This window comes from Phyllostomus hastatus, unplaced genomic scaffold (genome assembly GCF_019186645.2).
Source record: "Phyllostomus hastatus isolate PE091 unplaced genomic scaffold, TTU_PhHast_1.1 phas_scaffold_78, whole genome shotgun sequence".
NCBI lineage: Eukaryota > Metazoa > Chordata > Mammalia > Chiroptera > Phyllostomidae > Phyllostomus > Phyllostomus hastatus.
Genome location: NW_025334041.1, coordinates 4,018,604 through 4,040,672, shown reverse-complemented (window position 1 = coordinate 4,040,672; position 22,069 = coordinate 4,018,604). Strand labels below are relative to the sequence as shown.

The 22,069-nt window shown below is 52.6% G+C and overlaps 2 protein-coding genes across 4 annotated transcripts in view; one reads left to right on the top strand and one right to left on the bottom strand.

Moving 5' to 3' along the window:
- Positions 1–22,069, bottom strand: part of IMMP2L (inner mitochondrial membrane peptidase subunit 2) — a 594,300-nt gene that overhangs the window by 297,179 nt on the left and 275,052 nt on the right. The window lies entirely within an intron of this gene.
- LRRN3 (leucine rich repeat neuronal 3) overlaps positions 2,195–22,069 on the top strand; it is a 33,004-nt gene continuing 13,129 nt past the window's right edge. Inside the window, exon 1 of the mRNA XM_045828650.1 lies at positions 2,195–2,609. The gene's annotated coding sequence lies outside the window, so the exon portion shown is untranslated. The remainder of the gene's footprint in view (positions 2,610–22,069) is intronic.

Below are 22,069 nucleotides of genomic sequence, written 5' to 3'. Positions count from 1 at the left end.
ACTTGCAACAAAAGTAATCTCACTCCCTAGATGCCAAAAAAGGTAACCATTTAGTTAAAACAGTGCCCTGTGATATGGCAGCAGGTAGCATTTAGAATGTCCTACTCTCACGAGTTAAAGCTTGGATATTTTTTGATTCCTGAAAGAGACTAAAATTTTAAAGATTAGGTATGATAGCTGGTTTCATTTAGAAACCAAGAACGTAGTTTAATCACCTGTGTGATTATCACCACTTACCTTCATTACGAGAGTACATTATAATTGGTTTGATCGTTGGATTTGTCAACTACACAATCAATACCAATCAAGCAAAATGAAATGCTTAAGGAACCAATGGCAGGAAACGGAAATTCTTTTTCTCAAATAATTATCACAATTTTAATATAACTGGCTCATATGTGGAGATAAAATCCTGCAAGTGTTGAAGTGATTTGAAATATGCAAGAAATTGAAGCTGGAAAGAGTAAACCTGGGGGAGGGGTGATGAGGATGGTTACCTCCATTATCCGAGGGCATTTAATTCTGTGTGGACACTCGGTCACAACCCCTCCCCCCCCCACGCTCAACCACAGGTCCCTAACATTCACAGAGTAATCGCCAGCGTCCCCGGGTAAAGAATAAAAGCCTGCAATAACAGTCTGGAATAATGATTATTAGATTAACCAAGAAACTACGTTGGTCTTGAATCTATTCATATTCCGAAGTTTGAAAACTCTATGAATACATTTTCAAAGAAGGAAAACATAAAGCGTTTGGAAACTTTTTAAAGAAAACTGCAGAGTAAAAACATTCCGTTGTTAGAAATAACACACTGTTTAATTTTCTGGCATTGTGGTCATCATAGCTGCAGACTGCTGGTCTGGGTCATTTCAGTAGACACTTAGGGAGGAATTAGATGAGAGGTTTTTCCATGCCCCAAGTAAACATAGGAAAACACAAAAGTGTCATTTCTTTCTACTCCACTAGAGGGCAGCCTCTCAAAACTAGGGCTCCATCATGAATTTAGCCTATTTTTGACCTGTTGATAAATTAATCCCATGTTTCATTCTTCTCCATAACGTGGTTTACTATTATGCTAACTAAGGTTGTACAACGAGCATGTTTAAAAATTGTTCACTATTTACTCACAGATGTTCCTTCAGAAATACACAATGTTATGCTTTTCGGTGTTTCCCCCAATTTCTGATAATTCAGTAAGTCTTTTACCTAATTCAGTGTACACAGCGCATTTTCCTGGAGAATATACATTCAGAGTTAATAGGTCTAAGAACAAAGAAAAATCGTTTTCTTGAGTATTTAATATATTGCGGTTGAAATAGTGCCCCAGAATGGTAAAACATACACCCTAAACACACGCACACGCACACACACACACACACACACACACCCAACACCCCCACATGCTCCGGCTCCTATGTGGCTGGCAGGTTCATCGCATCACATAAGGAGAAGTGAGTGGATGTAATTGGAAATACCTATTTTTCAAAACACCCCCTCATATGCCAATGTTGTGAACACGCTTTATTTTTAAAAAGCTGGTCAACCCAGAGAGAAAATGCCACTGCTTTAAAAACAACGTTACTGGGCAGCAAGCGCCTCTGCTGGAACCGGGAGAACCTATGGCGAGGCAAGGGCCACTCCAGCAGCCCCGGGCGGCTCTGCTCCAGCGACGCGGCTCTGCCTCCTCTCCCGGAACTTCCCGGAGAAGGAGCTGGAGCCTCTTGGACCCTCCCGGGGGCTGGGGGGGGGGTGGGGGGGGGGTGGGGGGGTACCATGGGGGCTGGGGGGGTGGGGGGGGGGTACCATTTGGGAAATTCTTCTAAGTAGTGTGCCCAGCTATTTTCAGAGAGGAAACAGTTTCTCTGAAAGACTGATAACCTAAAAAGGAAAAACTTGTCCAAAAAATTCCTCCCCCCTCAAAAGGCGGGGGGAGGAAGGGTGGGAAGAAGGCAGGGAGGTGGGGGAGGGGGGAGGCAGGAGGGAGGGAGGCAGGCAGGCAGGGAGGGAGGGGCGCGGATCCCCAGAAAATGTGCGAACCTGTTTCATTTATTTCATCCTCAGCAGCAGCGACACGGGACAGACAGGCCGTCCCAGCCAACCAGGCGGGAGCAGCCGCGAGCGCCCCCTCCCGGCGGCCCGGAGCCATTGGCTCCTCCCGGGCGGTGGAGGTGCTCCGTTATTAATGACCGCCGAGCTGGCAGCACCATGTCAGCGCGACCGCTGACGGGCTGAGCGATGCGCCACTAGCCGACCGCCATGCAGACGGCGAGCGGGCCCGCGGGCCCCGGGGACCGGTCCTGCCGGCGCGGGGAGCCCCAGCCGGCCGACTGAGCGCGACTGCGGGACGGGCGAGGCCGTCCGGGCAGCGGCCGCGGCCCGCCCCCCTTCCCATCGGGGAGCGCAGAGCTGGAGGCGGGCGTGTGTGGGCGCGCGTGCACACACCTACAGCACATGCCTGTGTGTACTCGATCACACACACACGCACACACGCGCGCACCTCTTCACGCCCGGCAGGAGCACGGCCATGTGATCCCCGCGGCTCGGGAGCCGGCCGATCCGCACGCAGGGGCGCCGGGGGGCTGCTGCGCTCGCCGCGCCGGCTTCGCAAGGTAAGTTGGAGACGTGCCTGCCTCCGGAGGAGAGGGGCTGCGCCTCTCCTCGCTGCCGGATCCGGCGTGTGTTTCCGCGGCTCGGTTCTGCGGCGCCGCTCTCTTCCGGCCGGGGTTCCGGGGGCCCTCCTCGCTCCCCTCTCTCACTTCGGAGAAGAAACGGACACGCAGGAGCCCCCGGGCTCCGCGCCTGCCCGGCCGGGCGTGAGCGCTCGCTTCCCCTACAGGCGGGCGTTCGCGAGCCGGCGGCCCGCGGAGGACGGGCGCGGGGGTGGAAAGCAAGCGCCGGCGGGAGGAGAGGGGCAGGGGGAGCGACAAGGAGAGAGGGGGAGGGCAGGGGGCCGGCCGGGCTCCCCCTCGCCCCCTTTTCTTCGCGGTATGGGGGAGGGCCGGCGGAGCGCCCATCCCCCCAAACGGGGCAGTTTTCTCCCCGGCGCCCAGCGGAGGCAGGGGAGGCGCCGCCGCGGCTGCTGTGTGTCCAGAGCTGGAACCCCAGCGCCGAGTGGGGAATGAGAGTGTCGCCGACAGTTGCTGAATTTCTGCCAGCCTACGGCTTGCGGCTCGGGGTAGACGACTCCCCTGGAATAACACCCCCCCCCCTCGCTGGTGGCGGCTGGTCGGGAGGGACGGCGCACCCGTCTGATTGCTAATGCAGCTGGAAGGGACACGCAGCGGGCGAAGCCATCCCAGCAGCCGGCAGAGTTCCTGTCGTCCCCGGTAATGAACAGCCTCCCCGCAGGGCGGCTTTGAGGCTGGGCTCCCATTCCAGAGGCTTGTTTGCTCCAGCCCACCGCCCCGTTCCCTCTGCTGGCACGGAGCTGGATGGCTTCACCTGCCCCTAATTTATTCGATTTTTAACACTATGTCCTTGTTCCCGAGCCTCGCATTTCGGGGGGACGCAGGCTTGCGCGTGTGAGTAGGACCTCCCTAGTCTGGTGAAAAGGGGGCACTATGAACAATAAGAAGGGAGGAAGTAAGGGTGGGAAATATCCACGGAGGGGGCAGGGTGCCCCCGGTCCTGCAACTGATGCCGCTCCTTGTTAGTTTCCGAAGCGATTCCTGGGAGACGGAGTTACTCTCAGTAAACGAGGGGCATCCATGATTCATGGATGATTCACGCAACGCGGTGGGGTTAATTCATGCCTCCCGTCTCGTAGCAGGGCGCCGCTAGCAGGAGGGCGCGTCCAGACAGACCAGGCCAGTTGGGGGTGCTCGCTGCCCCCTTTAATGGGCCCCGTAAAGACGCGGGCACCCGGGGAGAACGTGCATTCCGTCTCTGAGGCCCTGGCCTTCCTGTAGTCCCACTAACCCAATAGTTAATGGAGTCGGCTTCTTTCAAACTGCAGGCGATTTTTTTTCTCCCTACGACTGTGATTTCTGAGTTATCATTGGTTCCCTGGTTTATGATAGGAGCCAAAAAAAAAAAAAACACCCACCAAAAGATAACAACCAGCCACTTAGATCCTGCCACTTTCCCGTAAATGTGTCCAAAAAATGAGCCGATTTACAATATGGAATGTAAGGAGCCAATTAATTCCAGTGACCTTTGTAAATGGTGACAATAAAGCAGCTCTGACAGCGAGCCAGCAGCTTTGATTTTCCCCGTGCGGAGTGAGCAAGTTTAGGGAGAGGTCTCCGGCGCCCACGGGAACGGATGGGGATGAGGCTGAGGCTGAGGCTGAGGCTGAGGCTTCAGCTCGTGGTCCTGGCAGGCTGGCCCCGCCTGCCCCGCACGCACATGCAGCCCGTCTACAGAAAACACTCGGTGATTTATTGCAGAGAGGAAACGCCGTTCCGTCTGCGTGTCTGCTCCTCGGTGGAGGTGCCGCGGTGGCCGCAGAGCGGCCCTGGTATTTGGGGGCGCCTCCTAAGTTCCTAGCCTGGGGGACATGCTTGCAGCAGCCAGCCAGCCCCCCGGCTTCAAACTCCCGTAGCGTGCAGCACTGCAGTATTGACTTCAGCCTTTCTCAGACCTCTTCCGGGGAAACTTTCCATGCCAAACACACGCATTCTCAAATCCCGCCCGGCCTGTGGTGAAACTGCAGCCAGTGACACCCAGGAACAGCAGGTGCACGCCGTAACCTTGGCGAAGCTCACAGGCGTGTATCGTGGATCACAGGGATCAATGGTGTGTCCACGGGAGTCTGAGAAGTGCCATCAGTCCAGGCCCCTGGGGGGGCTGTCACCTGGTGCGTGTGCCAGTGAGTCTGGCGATCTGATCGGCACCTGCCCACGGCAGGTGAGGAACACATGAGCTCACCTGGGAGACGCAGCTAGGGCCTGGCCCCGTGCCCCCCCCCCGCCCCCCCGTCACAGAGCTACAACAGAAATAATCGCTTTCAGGCAACACAGGCTTTGAAGGGCCAGCTTTTCGGGGTGTCCCTTGTCACAGGCAGCCTGCTGAGTTAGAATACTGATGAGTACGTGGAATTTTTTCTCTGGTCGTGGTTGTTGCTGTTAACGGCTTCATACATGGTATTATCCGCCTTCTGGGCCGGCAGTTTAGGGACCGATGAAAAAGGTGATTAACTTGTGATTCACTCACTGTATTTTATTCTTTCTTTGTTCTTTTTTCACGCCTACTGCTTTTTTTCCCCTTGGCCACATTATGGGGTTTATGTTCTGCTTTCCCGCGCCCCCTCTCTGAGTTTGCTCTGGGGGCAAACTGCTGTGTGATCTGGCACTGTGATGTGTACGGCGAACTAAGTGGATCGGAAAGGTTGGAAACCTGAGTTGAGAAAGCAACACCTCTGTAAGTTAGATGCCATGACTCAGTTAGTAGCCCCCGAAGGGGGTCACAGAGGAAGTGTGTGTTGATGAGTCGGAAGGCCACTGAAAGGAGGCTAATGGCACGCTAACGACAGGCCCCTCCCTGCAGCCTCGGGAAGGGCGCCCCCCCCCCCAAGTATCCCAGGAACCAGCACTGCTCCAGCCAGCCTGGAGAAACACGGACACAGCTGCAGCCCACTCTCGGCTGTTCCGTGCAGACCTGGTTCTGAGGGTTTGACCACCTGTGCATCCCTCCTCGGTCCCGGGCAGTGAAGACGAGCAGACTAATGTGAGGCAGTGCCTCCGGAGGCCGTCCCCGCTGTCGCGGAGGGGGCTCTGACCCGGCTGTGTGGGGAGCAGCGCTCGGGGCAGCGTCCCTGGGCGGGCCACCGCGCCCCTCCCCGCCTCTTCGGATAACGTGGTGTCTGCTGGGACACCTGGGCGGTGGGACAGGATCGCAGTGGTCCCTGAGGCCGCAGTGTCAAAGGAAATCAAATTCTAAAGCAAAGAAAGTAGGTGGTGCCCAAGGACAGAAAACGTCACAGGGAGAAATCCCAGTGTTTTCTGTGACTTGATGGAAGGGGCAGAAAAAGACCCCAGGAGATGTGACTCGGAGGCCACTGAGTCCAGGGGCCCGTCTCCCACCCCAGTGAAGAGCTGTGGCGCCCACCACCATGCCACCCACCATGTCTGCGTACCTGTCAGGTGTGTGCATACCTGCTTGCTGTGGTGTTCACTTCTCTTAGGCTGCGGTGGGGGCGGGGGGTGATACTTTTAAAGGTGCAGTCCGTGAATGTGCGTTGCATTGCTTCAGCATAGGGGAATGGAGACGGGGAACCGGTTTTCATGTAATGGTCGAAGTCTAGGGTGGAGAAGGACCTTCTGTGGTTGGCCCAATGTACTCGCCTCGTAGGCGAGGAAACTGAGCCCAGAGGCTGTACCGTCGCCGCCCCAACCGCACAGCCTGGTCCTGGCGGCCCGGGGCAGAACCCTTTCCTGGGCTCCCGCATCCCCCCGCTGACATGCCGCCCCCTCGGCCTTCCAAAGACGGGATTTTTCTTCAAAAAGGGGGATCAAGTTCATAGATGTAGGCCAAAATACAATAAAATTTGTAGGAAATGTCTTTAGATACGCAACTACCTAAAAGCAAAAGCAGACATTCAACGGCAGAGGCAGTAACGATGGGTTGGGTATACGACACCCGGACACCAGAAACACATCATTCATCTTTTGGGTACGGTCCACTATCTTCTGTCGTAAAAATTAGAGCTTTGCCCTGTTTTTAAAACGCCCGAATAACAATGGTGCCATCGCTCTGCTACAGAGATCAGCTGTGGGTCATCCCCTGGGAGCTTTCCAGGAATTCTGGCGACTCCCCACATCCTCTCTGACGGGGTTCCACTGTCAGGCACTCCCCCTGCACCCTCTTTCCATACCGCGTCCCTTCCCTGGACCCCTGCTCCCCTCCCACACCACACTCGCACTGGGGAACCGGGGGCGGGGGGGGACAGCACCCCTCTCTCCTGCTCCGTCGCCCCCACCCCACCTTACTCTTCCTTTCGGAAGCTGGACTGACAGTCTCGTGGTCACCTCCTTCATCTCACAGCCCTGTTTTTTTTTCTTTTTGGCAAATGGCTCTCCATTTCTAAATAAGCTCTCCCAATTTCATTTAAGATGGTAGTCATGAACTGCCTCAAAACTCTGGGGAAGTAAGGAGGGACACACACACACACACACACACACACACACACAATACCAGCATAACTGCGAATATCTGTTTGGAGCTCTACCGTTCAGAGAGCACATCGCACCAGCCCGGTGAGGGAGGTGCAGTGATAATCAGCTTTGCTGGGAGACTGGAGGAGGAGGTTCCAAGGGGCCAGAGAGATACAGCAGTCAGGGGGCTCACGTGGGGAGCGCGGGGGTCTTCTGACGCCGCAGGCAGGCGCAGCACAGATCGACAGAGGCCCTTTGGGAGTCTGTTGGCAAAGATGCGTCCCCGCGGTCCTGAACTCCCACTCTACGCTCACGCCTCCGCCGCACCGTATCACACTCTGCGTGGATAGATGTTCACAAAGAAAAATCTGTACTTCAACCACAGCTAATGATATGCCTGAGTTAAACAAGACAGACACAACCGACATCTATTCTTGGAGAAGAAGACTGCGCCTTGTTCTACCTCCTCGCCCATATGTTTGTCTGACAGCATCAGCACTTTGATAAACAGATACTTGGCAGAGGTTTCCCAAAAACGGATAAAACGGGATGAGGGAGTGATTCAGGCGCGTCCCAGGGTGCTGGAAAGTTCTGAACGTGGTCCTCAGAGTCACTGGCAGCCTAAGCATCACCACCAAGCAAAGTGTCCACATAAACGCCATTGCCTTGTCATCTCCTTCCCAGTCTGTCTGTCTTGGGGAGAAAATGACACTCGAAATGCTGGTAAACTCATGCACATCGTTCTGAGGGCCCGGCCTAGGGCAGATTTTGTCTTTCCACAGTAACACTGTCCTTGGAATAAATGAATGCCCCCCCCAACTCCATGTTCTTCAGGCTGTTGTGTCGAGCTACTTCCAGAAGGGGGCGCATTCCACACATGAGCAGCTACTCTGCTGGGGAAGGAGTGCGGACCTCCCCACTCCCTGGGGTGGGCACTGCGAAGACCCAGACTCCCCAGAGACCCCCCGAATCCATTCAAGGCTTAGCACCGACAGGCAACCGTCTCCGTTTCCGGGGGCCTGGAGCCCTGGCCTTCAAACCCCCGCCCCGAGGGAGGAAAGGGGAGGCGGGGGCCCCTGACTTGCACGGGCAGGAGCTCCAGGTGCGAGAACGTGCTCCCCCGGGCACGGAGCCCGCCCACGTGCCACGGCCACGCGATGGCCTTCGAAAAGCCTCCGGACGCACCGCACTTCCCAATGGCATCAACGGTAGGAGGCAGTTTGCGGAAAACACTTAGAGGCCCCATTTCATTGTGCAGGGAGGACTGATCTGTGCTTATGAGAAGTCTTCTCTAAAATTGCTAAGTTAATAAAATGACTATAAGGACGCAACAGGCAAGCATGTCGGTAGACTCGTCCACTGGTGGAAAACTGGCTCCGCAATATCACACAGCCTCATAGCGCTGACAGATCGAGGCATTGAAATCACGTTGTCGACTAGTTTACAGTTTACTGTTGTTAGAAAAATAATAAAAACTCAAAACACGTTAAAACACAGACGTGTGTTCTCGGCGATACAATTCACACTAGCCTTCCTGTCCATGGAACATTTTCCTCGTCGCTGTATCCCGACGCCCCAGACTCCCTGGTCTTCTCCCTGTTTGCCAGCGGTGTCTCCAGGCTCTGCGTTTCGGTCTGCTTCCATCAGGAATCTGTCACTCAGAGACACCAGATACTGAACGTGCCCTGCAAAGGGTACAGGGGACCACAGTGGTCTTTACGGAAATTTCCATCATCGTCGGGGGTGATTTGAATATGCCTCTAGACAGAGCGGATTCTGATGGCCACCGAGGCCCACAGGTTGATGATGCCTCACACGGCCCCTGTCCCCGGCGTTGGGGACAAGACCGCGGGGAGGAGAAGACGCAGGGCCGAGTCTCAGGCACAAGGCTGTGTGGTGCAAGGGGTGGCGCACACGATGGGAGGAGAGGACCCACGCTACCGCCCCGTGAAAAAGAGACGCGTGCTGAGCCCTTCCAAAACCGGGAAGCTCTGTTCCCGGGGCGTCTCGAATGAGAACCAGAGAACATGTCACCCTGAGACGTGGGTTTACGAGACGGCTTTCATCCAATGAGTCGCTTGCTCGTGCGAATAGCTTGAACCGACTCACTTTCGAAACACACCATTTATGTTTGTTCCTCTAGCTGTAGTTTGTCACCCATGCGTTTTTTACACAAACACCACAGCCGCTCAGAGGGTCACAGGTGACGCTCAGCCAACTTTTTAAAACTGGGGAGGCGTGTGCCAGACTACCACTGCCTGTCATGAGCAAGCACTTTCCGTGTAAATACCACCGTCCGGTTTTCCGTGTACATGACGGAATGTGTCACAGTGCGCGGCTGTCGGGCCAGGCGGTCAGAAAGGAAGGAAGCCTGAAACGTGTAATTCAGGAGCATACCGCGTGCAGCAGAGGCCCGAGCGGTCCAGAGCGCAGGGCCTGTTGCGGACAGCCCTCTGCTGGCCCGGGGGATGCACGGAGCACCAGCAGGCCGCTCGGACCACATGCGAGCATTTTTGGACCACCGTTATGCTAAGCACTTTGCATGCATTTCCTCACTGAATCCTCATAAGAAGCACATAAAGCAAGTGATATTCTTTTTTTAAATCCTCACCCAACAATGTGTTTATTGGTTTTACAGAGAGAGGAAGGGAGAGAGAGGTAGAGAAACTTCCATGGGAGAGGGCAACATGGGTCAGTGGCCCCCCACATGTCCCCGGACCAGGGATCGAACACGCAGCCTTTTGGCGTATGGGACGATGCTCCAACCCACTGAGTCACTTGGCCAGGGCAAATTGAGTAATATTCGTTTAACCAAGGAAGCAAACCGGGCTTAGAGGAGAAAAGCTATTTGCCTCAACTAAGTCAAGGCCGGAGAGGAGGAGGAACCCAGGCCAGATGGCTCTCACGCAGAGGCCTCCGTGCAGGGGGCGGGGGGGTGCTGCCCGGCTGTGACCGTCCACCTGCCTCCAGGGCCAGGTTCTCCCGCAGACTACAGTCACGCTGCCACTTGTCATTTCTCCCGTGCACGCTGCTCAGACCAGGACGTCATCCCTTGGTAGGATCCATTCAGTCTCTTCCTTTTTTGTTGCTTTGGAGAGAAGGGAGAGGACCTACTTATTTCTGTTTAAACACCAGCATCCGTGTGCTTAATTAAAAGGATTCTTGCAGGGGGTTCCCAGCTGGACCTGGGGCCTGGCCCGGTCCCGGCCCCTTTTCCCACGCTGTCCTGCGGCTCTGCCTGGAGTCAGGCTGCGCAGAACCTGGCACAAGGGAGAACTCGGGTGCGGCTCACGGTCTCGCGTCCTCCTTGCCCACGGCCCCCTGAGAGTCCGCTTCCCGCCGGTGGGTTCTTTCTCCCCCCGTGCATTCCCTTTTAAACACGGAGCCCCAGCAAGTCTGAATAGCTCCCCTCTGGCGGGATGGTCCATTTTCAGCAACTCCGTCAACCCCTCTCAGCAGTAATGAGCCTCTGGCTCCTCACGCTCACTGATGGAAGCCGTCTCCCCTTTCCCAAACTGATCAGGCTGAGCCAGGCCTGCAGCTCCCGCAGAAGCGTCCGTACGAGCCGCTGGCAAAACTTCTCACTGGGCGGCTCCCTCCAGCCGCTCCCGGGGGAGCCCGCTCAGGGGCGCTGTCCTACGTACAGGACGCTGAGCGGGAAATCGAGACCAGAATGTTCCCGAGGGTTCTCCCGACGTTCAGGGGCGGGTTGAGAGAGTTCGGGTCCACACCCATTTTCTTCTCATACTAAAGTGGGTTTTTTGTTTTTTGTTTTTAATTTAAGTCACTGGGCAGCTGGAAATAACATGTCTGTGCATCAGGAAAAACTGAACTCAACACATAAGAATTAAAGAAGAATACATATAATTTTAAACTTTTGGATTGTTTTTCCTGCCTCTTCTTTTTTTTAAGATTTTATTTATTTATTTTTAGAGAGGGAAGGGAAGGAGATACAGAGAGAGAGAGAAACATCAATGTGCAGTTGCTGGGGGCCGTGGCCTGCAACCCAGGCATGTGCCCTGACTGGGAATCGAACCTGCGACACTTTGGTTCGCAGCCCGCGCTCAATCCACTGAGCTACGCCAGCCAGGGCTTTCCTGCTACTTCTTATATGCACATACAACAGTGAGGGGGCAGCAGAGGGGGAGGGTTGCTGGCCAACAGCTGTTCATCCGGGACCACAGCCGGGACCCTGGCTGAGCTGTGTGCAGGGGCACACCGTGCCCCCGAGCATCACTGCTCCTGGAGGGAGCAGAGGCAGGCTGGGGAGCATGTGCCCACCTTCCCATTGCGGCCGCCCCCCGACTTGAACCCGGAACATTGGACTCCGAAGCCCATTCTATTAAAACCACACTACTGAGCCCTGGCTGGCGTAGCTCAGTGGATTGAGCTCAGGCTGTGAACCAAAGCATCGCAGGTTCGATTCCCAGTCAGGGTACATCCCTGGGTTGCAGGCCATGACCCCCAGCAACCGCACATTGATGTTTCTCTCTTTCTCTCTCTTTCTCTCTCCCTTCCCTCTCTAAAAATAAATAAATAAAATCTTTTTTAAAAATGTGCTATCATGCCCCCCAGAGCACATGTCTGGTGGAATTAGCACAATACATTTCTCCTTTGGGAAGCATTTGACTTTTTTTTCATGCAGAAACACCCAACAGTGGGCCCTTTCTATAGTGTAAGCTCCTCAGCAAAGTTCAGAAAGCTTACGTAATAATTAATCAGACTTCACAGCGTTACCACATGGTGCAACCTGGTTAACATGTTATGCATAATATAATGACTGCTTAATATAATTCAACTAATCTAAAATAAAATTATGGCTTGCGGATATCCTACTTGAACATTCTCATTAATCTGTGAAATTCCAGAGGCCCAGTGTGGAGAAAAAGTGACCAGGTAAAACCCCAGAAGGACTTGTGAATGTCTCAGCCCTGTATTGTTTCTTAGGAAACAGACATCGGGAAGGAAGCCAGGGACATTAATATCATAAATATACCATAAATATCTTGCAAGTTGCACATGTACGAAAGTGTTTCAGCCGTCTCCCTCACTCCTGAATGGGTTGCTCACCCTATTTGGGGAATATCTGAAACTTCCTTCTGTTTTCCTGAAGCTGAGACACTTAGGAAAAAGTATGAACAGATTATAAGTTCAAATCTGCCCTGTATTTTTCCTGCCTTAGACTTCTAACTCCTCCGTGACCATGACATCCCGCCTCCACTCCAACCACGCCACGTGGAAGGCAATGATGTGTCAAGTTCTGAGCCTCACTTACCCGTGGGGTGTCCCTTCTGACATAATGACGTTTAATTTTACATCAGTGTACTAGCCTGCACTTTACCTGATAGAGACCTCTACGAAACTTTGAAAGGAAAGATACTGTAAAATAGCGTACCACTCATTTAGACGCACCACATCATGGCCATTTAACCAATAATCATGGCTGCGTTGTAGTCAATGAACACAAACTTGAACTGCTGCCAGGAATGATGTATGTGTAACACAACCAATCTTTATCTCTCTCTCTTAATTTTAGAAAGATCTTTATCTATCTATCTTAATTTTCTCATCTTAACGTGAGGCATTCTGATTTTTGAAGGCGCCATATTGGGAAAGTTTTGCTGAACACATGCATTGCCTAGACTATATATATACTCGTTTTAATATTAAAAGAAATTTATTAAGCTGTCTCTGGGATGACCTACATCAAATGCACTTGGGTGTTTATTTTTAACACGGAATCTCAGGATCTTTGAGAGTGATACCTAGGAACCCCTGGTAATTTTCTGCACAGAGTTTCAGAGTTAGTGGTTTAGAATTCAAGTCCTTTTCCCTTGTCCATCGTCTGCCGTTTTGGTCTTGTTTTCAGTAGAAATCGTGTATTTGCGATCAACAGCTGCTTGAACATATACAGAGTGAGCACTCGGCAGGTAGACTGAGTTCTGTTTTCCCCCGGAAGAAGACTGGGACCAGGGTAGGGCTGTGTGAGTTAGGGGTTTGATTGTGGGGGGTCTGCTCCAGGGCAGTGGAGTGGATGCTGGTAGCTGCTGTGAATGGGGGGGGGGAGGGCTGTGGTCAAGGACAGCCCCCATCACCGGCACCCCCGTCTAACTGGGTCCACCGCCACAGTCATCCTGTGGCTCTCAGACCGCGTCTGCAGGGCGGCAGGTTACGCATCCTTAGGTGGGGGGCCTACCAGATACAAACCAACCCCCCCTTTCTCCCACATGCTCACAAACGCCTACGTTCAAACATTCTACCACCGCCCACGTGGGACTCAGCTGAGGGTCACCCAGCAACTGCCACAGGCATGAGGGATGGGTTCTACACGGATTGCTGCTTTGCTTCAAGGGCTCTGAAATAGTTTAAGGAATCAATGCTGGGAGAACAGAATAGTGAAATGGAGAGATTTTTAAAGGCAGTAATCACTTGCTCATAATGACCTCACTACTTCAACCTCTTCCGGGTCAACCGCAACCAGAAAGCAGGGGACTCGCCGCCTGCCCAGTGGTCGATTCGCCCAACGTTTTGACTGCGATGGCGGAGCTTCAACGAAACGGGACTGTGCGCCCCCGTCCCATCATCCCTTTCCTGAAGCACCATCACGAACGGATGCTCCCAAACCTGGCCTCCGAGAGAAACTCGGCAGAGCCTCCTCTGCAAAGGGCCCGGCTCTGTGCACGTTCTCGGCTGCGGAGCCCAGCAGAGGCCGGATTCCTGGCCTCCGGTCACGGGCCCCGGGGCCTCTGTAGGACGGCGTTTTCCCGACAGCAATGCGCTGCCTCCCCCCGGGCATCCGAGTGCGGGTTTCCTGCACCTGGGGGCCTGAATGTGCGCCCTGCAGTAACTTTAACTGAAGAGTTGTGTTTGTGCCATTTCTAAATCAGACCAATGAGAGAGAGGGGGAGAGAGAGGGAGAGAGAGAGAGAAGGAGAGAGAGGGGGGAATGTTAAACTAAGCGGAAAACCACAAATTAAACAATGACCCCTGTATGAAAAGCAAGTTTTGTGTTTATCCAAACTGGAGATGGGAGGCCCCGGTTCTTTGCGGCCCGCCCCGTCTAAGAGGCTCTCTGGCCCCCCTTGCCCTAGTCCTCTTTCCTGGGACCTGAGGGGCTTTCTAACCAACAGCAAGGAACTACAGTTGTGAGACTATACCTCTCATGACCTACTTGCTTTTCAACTTTTATGAAAACCTTGTCGGAAGTCCCCCCTCCCAAGAATGCGGTGTCTCCGAGGACAGAATAACAGCGAATAGCGAGCACTCAAGGCCTCGGTGGCTCGAACGCAATTTTTAAACCGCCGACTATAACGTGAGATGCTTCACGCCCGCGGCGTGTCCATTTATCACGATGGCGTTCAGAGAGGGCGCTCATTTTTCTCTCGCGTGGAAGGTGCCCCCTGGGAGCGCTAATGAATAAGGTTTCCACCACCTTTCAGCAATCTCTGTAGGCCTTTGTTTCCCTCCCACATGTAACCACATCTCAGGAAATGACAACTGTCCTGTTCCGCCATCTCAAAAGAGTTGCGGTCGCATGTCTGTGGACCTACAATTGACAGAGAGGTTGCTGTGGCTCCATCCAGCCCAGGGCCCACTGGACACAAGGGTGCGTCCACTTCCCGCGCCAACACTGGGCTCGTCGAAGCGTCTGCCAGCTCTGGATAGTTCTGAACAGGTTATAAACGTCTCGCTGACGTCTAGCCACACGTGCTTGTAGCCTGCGTCCAGTGCCTCTTCTCCTAAGACGTGCCCCAGACTGAGGAGACAAGTACCGTGGTGCCCTTGAAGAGTTCTTTTCAGGGAAATAGCCAGAAACAAATGTACAGGTCAAGCAAAACTCTACATACAACTGGCTGCGGAAACCAGAGTCAAATGCCATTCAAGTAGCTCCCTCCATGCACACATGTACATGTCTCCGTGGTGCACGGCCTGCGCTGGGTTTGCGTACTTGGACGTGAGGAGAACCCGGGGCCAGGAGGAGCAGAAGTCACACAGCTCCTGTGCTCCCTCCCTGTGCCCCGCAGTCCCGTACGTGTGTCGTTCTGTGAGCCACTTCCAGAATTTCACCAGAGGCCGACACGACTCGTGTGGTCACCTGCTCTAGACTGACCACACGCCGCCCTGTGTTCTAGAAGGTTCTCCCATCTGCTGCTAGTGCTCTGAGTTTGTGGACCGCAAGTGTCTGTGTGCTGTGCACTTCGTCCCCGACACCGTCGCCCCCTGGTGGGCGCTGGCCACCCTTTAGAAAGGCAGGAGGCGTAGCACGCGTCACGCATGAGTTTTCCACAGTGCTAAGTGACAGAGAAGTCTCGTCACTCATCCCGGCCTAGTCTTTTTGGGGGCTGGGGTTTTTGAAGCAAATGCTACAGAAATATTTTTAAGTGCAGGGCAAAGGAGGGTGGTGAGTTGGGATGGAAAGTGTGGAGGGCATGCCGCGGGCAGGGGAGGGTCAGCGATGCCTTCTCCTGAACTGGCCGCGTTACGGGCCCGCACGCAAACACCCCGGTCCCCACGCCGCTGGAAGCGGGGGCAAGTCTCCCGGAGTGGGAGGGCCGTGGCTTCGGGACACGGGAGGAGAGGAAAGGCGAGCAGAGGGGGCGGGGCAGTCTCACTCACAGGAGGAAAGCCCGGGAAGGAAGGAGGACTTGCATGTGGGCACAACCCTGTCAGAGGCGAGTTGGGTCCCCATGGGGGGCGCACTTGGCAGCACATGGAGAGCAAAAGCAGGGCCCTGGACCCCCAGACGCTCCCAGGGCAGGGCGCTGCCTATTTTCACAGCGAAGGGGTCACGGAGACAAACGTGGATTCATCTCTATGGGCTGAAAATAGGTATGTTCAAAAAAAAAAATAGTAACTGCAAAAACTTACAAAGTGCCCTTTAAAAATCCATTTGGTTCTTCTCCATGAGCTAAACCCAAGAGTCCACGTGTCCGCATGACAAAACAGATGTCAGATACCCTGCATTCTGCAACAGCAACCTTCTCAGACTCTGACCTCTAGTCATCCCAGCGAACAGCATGCACGACCCACAAACGATGCGGCCCAAGAAAGACACCTCACTGAGACAGCACGCGGAAGAGAGCAGATGAGAAGAAAACAGCACGGAAGTATATAAATCGGCCAAATGAGATTGCCTATGTCACCATCTTCTGTGACAACAGAAGTTTATTGACTGACAGTTTACATCTGATTTGCACCCTGATTCTGCAATCACAAAAATGGGTTGCCGTGGCAACTGCCACGTGCTAGTCAGCTCGCTGGGAGAGACCAGGGACAAAACCCTCCCAGCACCTTCTCCGACACAAACATGGCGTGTGTTTTCTCTGTTCCTCCCACCCCGAGAGAGCAAACCTCCTGACGGTGGTGCTTTTTCATGGCTTCAAACATGGGCCTGCTTTCTGTCATTTGCATTTTTATTATGTACACCACCAGTTTGTGCAAATGGAAAGAAAAACCCATAGAAATATAAGAGAGGTGGGCACCGATTGCCTCAGTCGCACGGATGTGATAGGGCTGCTGTCTTTTACAGCTTCCCCGCTCCCACCATCGACGGCGCTTTCGGCCGGTTTAACTCCTCTGATATAGGCGTCGCGCCCCTGGGTGGCGATACCCCGGGAACGCACGGAGAGCCCAAGTCCCACAGCATCAGCAAGGGCGAGCCCATCCTCCTGGACTGGAAACGGGGGTGAGGTGCAAACAGGGGAGATGGCTGATTGTCTTGGAAGCACGCTCCTAATCTCTCGGTGACACCCACCACGGTCTGCTCACGAGGATGCTGCACAGGACCGTAGGACACATCGTGTAGCCAGTCCCTGAGCACAGCGGAGGGAGCAAGCTTACGCCTCCACGCTGAGCAACATGGGAAGAGCACTCGTCTCCTCCCCGTTCACTTCCCAGCCGGGACTTTGAAGGATGGAGGCGAACATGTAGGACTTCTGAGGGCCTGAGGATGGAATGACGGAAGCTCGAGTCATTGTTCTCCTGATGCGATGGAGAGTTTGATACCTCGTTCAGCTCTCCGGGTGTGGGTCTGAAGGAGCCCAGTTACCAGCCCGTGGTGCAACAGAAGTCTCCGCTCTCTGGAAGCTCGCTGACTTGTAGGAAGCTCGCTGAGAAAAACGGTCCGCTTAAAAAACAAACAAACAAACAAAGAGATAATGTCTTCACCACCGCCTCACGCAGACCCTTTCCGGAGCTCGTGTGCGCTGTGCGTGAGTCAAGGACTCAGTACTTTGTGGCAGCAACTCCGACGGGGAGGACCCCTGCAGTGGGGCGCTGAAAGATACTACGGACGTGCAGCGGAAATACTCTAAGGTAACACATCTAAAGTCTCAGCGTATGAAAACACCAAGTCTCCAGGATGCAAGCAGAAGTGTCCCTTGCAGATCTGGGAGGGAAAGTATCTGACCATCTGCTGTATTAGTCTTCTGCGGCTGCACTCAGTTATACTGGTAAACAGAATGAATGCACAAATAGATTTTTTCCACGTGTCCTTGGGCAACAATAGAGAACAATCAATTTAAAAATAATTGGAGAAATTTGTGTTTTGCTCAGAAGGAAAGAGGAAAACATTCGTTCAACAGTCCCACATAGAATCATTTGCTTAATGGCAGTTCTAATATGTTATGCATTTATTCAATCCACTTCTTACTATATTAAAATGCAAAAACAATTACGCTGGGTGTAAATCCTAGAAAACAATCAAAGTTTCTATTAAGCCAGAGAAGACACGGACGAGCTTCAGTGTGACTTGCAGATGCTCATGAATAGACAATACTTGGAGTTGCCCTCCCTCGAAAGTGAAAAAGAAAGGGAATGGAGATTCGGCGATTCCTCCCCTCGCTCCCTTCCTTCTTTTTCTCTCCCTCCTAACCTCTTCCCCTGCAATTTTCCTTCTTGGGCTCCAAATAAGGAGAGTGTCTTTGTAGACATTCCCAGGGTGTGGGCATGTAAAACTGCCTCTGTCGCAACACCAGCCCTACAACATGCAGAAGCTTCCTCTCCACCTTCTGTTACAAACAGTGGGCATTCCGCTGATCGGTCCCAGGAGGACACTGCAGTCTCCACACTCCAGGCCCTCTGTCACACACGTAAAAAAATGCCTGGTTTGTTTTTTTGCATACTGGCTTTAAAGCCATTCCTGTTCATTAAAAATGCAAAATAAGCGTGTTCCAGGAAAGGCAACCAAACATGAAGTAATGAGTAAAACAATTCCGTGCAAGCACAGCAAACACTTGGTGTGTGACTTTGTCTGAAAGAAGTTCTTAAAGCCCTCATGCTTTCTCTGGGGCCACACGGAAATAATAATCTCACATACGAGGCTCTGTATCTGTGTTTCATGCTCTGATTGAATGTCAGTCCCACGGATTTGTTATATCAGAAGTAGTGAACACTCGTTCCGTTGGGTAATATGGAACTCCCGAAGGTTTATGTGCAACACATCCATTTCAAAGCTCTGCGTTGCACTAAATACTTCTAATTCTGCCGGTACTATTACAGAATCTAGCACACAGTGCATGTAAGTGGGAAACTGTTATATAGAGCTTAAGTTTCTAAGGAAATGTTGCTCATTTCATCTGCTCTGCGTGGATTCTGGGACCTTCTGCTGGAACTTGGCACCAACAATATCTGCGCAATCTTGACTCCCAGCAGGTATTGTTTTGCTTAGCACCAACTTTTTCAGTACCAGAGCGTATACGAATTTCTGTTTAAGGAGGGTGTTTTTATGCCCTGAATTAATTAGAGACACACACTGTCTCCTAGAAGCAGAGATTCTTTCGTGGGAACCCCACAGGTAGTTGACGTAATGACTGCCTTCTGCTGGATCACGGGAGTGGGGCGTCAAGAAAGGCCTGGCTCCAGCCTCGCCAGCCTGTGAACTCCCTCCCTCTGCAGACAGGAAGCAGTGTGAGAGAGCGTGGGCAAGGATCATGGGGGGACATCCTGAGAGTGATCTTTGTGAGTACATGTGATACACTAGCATCTTTACAATATTTGTGCTGTGCAGCCCCTATGAATGGCACCTAGGAGTGTCCAGTATACAGTTATCACCTGAATTTTTTTGTTGATTTCAAATGCAATATATCATTAAAGTCCCAGGTTACATCTTGCCACTGGAATAAAATGGCATTGCCACAAAAAAAAAAAAAAAGCAGCAGCAGCACCAGCAGTTTCAGCAGGGGCTGACGTTGCCCACTGAAGCAGAATTACAATTTGATAAGCGTCACAAATGATACTGTTCTACATTTCAAGAAAATGGCCATTTAGTCTTCTTTTTTAACTTCCTCTTTTAACTTTGGTCCCTTCTACTCACCACTTAAAGGCAAGACTTAGTTCTTTCTCATGCCACTGTTTTGGGGAATCCCACATCCCCCAATTTGTTCATTACGCAGATACAGCCTAATGCTCACAAGGGATAGCCGTCAATTACCACTGCAAAGTTACTAAAGCAGAAGGCATCATAAAGCCCATTCTGAGCCAGTATAATGTGAACAAATTATGTCCTTGGGTTAGTAATTTTCAATGATTTCAAGGGGCTCTTAGGCAGCCGCATCATGCACGGTTGTTTACATAAGGCAGTAAACAACCCCATACGAACCCCAAGTGCGGAGCTGTCGCGAGCTCCCATCATGTTAAGCGGCGGTAAGTTACGTGACAGGAAGAGGGAAACGCACAGCTTTAACCTGCATCGAGCACCTTCTGTTTCCCCACAAGAGACGGCTAATAAAGCACCAATGGCCTTCGGTGTGTCAGGAACTAACTCGTCTGCCCGCTCAGACTTCTTCAAAGTGCCACCATGTCAGGTCGCATCTGTCACTGGTCACCACACGCTAGGGGAAGAGCCAGGACCTGTCCAGCAGTGAGTTTTTTCTTACGGAACGACACACAGCCGTGAGCACAGACGTGAGAACTGCCTCCAGGCCTCGTTGAGAGGATTACTTTTGAAACTCAACACCATAATTCGGGAAGGTGTTTTCAATGGAGTTTTTGTTGTTCCGTTTAAAAATCTCTCTAACAGACCCTGGAAGCAGACACGGCGCTGCCGTTTCAGGCAGGCAGTCAGGGGTACAAGGGGAAGTCAAGAGCATGAGGGAACTCGGCACACTTTCCAAAAAGAAATGGGCACAACCCCACACTCGCAAGGAACTGAGCGTGCAGGCCGCGGTAAGCGCAACAGGAAAGTCCCATCCCCCACTGCCCTCGTGGTGGGCAGGCGCTGACCCTGGGCACAGGGGACACGTTGCTACAGTTTATTCATTCATTCTCGGACCGCACTTCAGTTCCTTTCAAAACATGTTTTATTCTCAAAACTCTCAGTAAAAATATAAAACATTGATATTCGTGCAGCTCCATTAACATAGGCAGAACAGAAACCGACCTACCCAGAGACCATGGACTCTGGGTTCCTGTCAGGAATGCGCTCTGACGCGGAGATTCGAGTTTCCTGTACTAATTCTGTAACACGGATATTCCCCGTCTTCTGGCTGGAGCACGCCATTGGACTCCTGTCCACAGGCCTGCTCATCTCCTTCGTGGACCGGTGACCTTCCGTTCCGCCGCACTCGGTTCATCAGGAGTCAACGCGGTGAAACACTCTGGCTGCCATGTTTTGACAGCAAATCTCTTGTGTGGAGACCATCCCCCGAGACTGGTATGAAAGCACTTAGCTGTGACAGCCAACACAGAACAGACTCTTAGGGGTGGTTTCTTGGTAGCCACGCCCGTCGCGCCCTCCCGGGTGCAAGACCGGAGGGAGGGCCGTGCGTGCAGGTCACACACAGCACGAAGGAGCAGACGGGGGCCCGGAACCAACTCTAGCTGGAATCGCTGCTCCTTCTTTTCTTTGAACTACGCCGGGGAGGGGGGCCGTCTCCAGGTGGCTCAAAGAATGGGGACTTCAAAGACTTAGGGGAGGGTGCTTGGCTGTCTTCCAACGAAGAAGAAAACGATGTGAAAATTGCCTGGATTATCTGGGTAATTGGCCCACACGCTTTCATGTGAAATGCAGGCAGTTGAAAGAGGGTCCACGGGAGACACACGTTTCCGTCCGCTGTGCGGCGATGCACCCCCGCCACGTACTCCTCCTGCCACTCAAACGGGGGGTCTGGCGGAAATGCTTTTGAGGCTAAAACAGTGGTGTCACTTACAAATCAGCCCACCTCACTCGCTCCCAAGGAAACCAGAACTGGACAAGAAGAATGAGCTCTTAGAAATCAACAGTTTCGAGGAAAGGGAAAGCATATTTAGGAAGACAACTTTTCTTAGCCCACGTGATTGCTACAGAATGCAAACTGATGGGTGACTGAATCAGGTAGCCAGAACATATATACGAATAGAAATAAAAACGGGAACAAAATGGGAAATGTTAGCTCGTAAGTTTAGTCCATCACAGGGAGAGTTTTCTGAGCAGAAGTAAAGGATCTAAGTGTACACACACACACGCACATATTTTGCCAAGAGAATACTTATTTTTCTTATAGAACAGACATAAATTGTCCTTGATGTACAAATAAAAAAAAATCTCCCAGTTCTCCATACATTTGTACAGGTCCTAAGACTCCTTCTAGAGACTTCTTCTAATCCTAGTGAAATCAGCACCCTTATGCCACAGTTTGTCATACATGCCAAACATGTGAATAAGCCTGATAAACCCTGAAAATATCATGACATCTCCGGGTAAATTCTGTCAGTAATAGTGGACGACATTTGTACAAGGAGGTTTAGTGAAGCAGTTCTGAGCTTCCCTATTGGAGGTTATTATAAAAACCAGGTAATTTTAGGACCTGAAGGCACCTCCCATTCTAGAAGCTAAGCCGCCACAGGTCCTCCCCGCCTCTCGGGGCTCCAACCTCTGCCAACGCCCTGCGGCCAGCGTGCGTCCGTCACGCACAGAGAGACCTGTGGCTCCTCACCACACGAGGCAAGTCTTCCACGTTCCGCTCCCTAATTTGGAAAACAAGATGATTACACTTCGA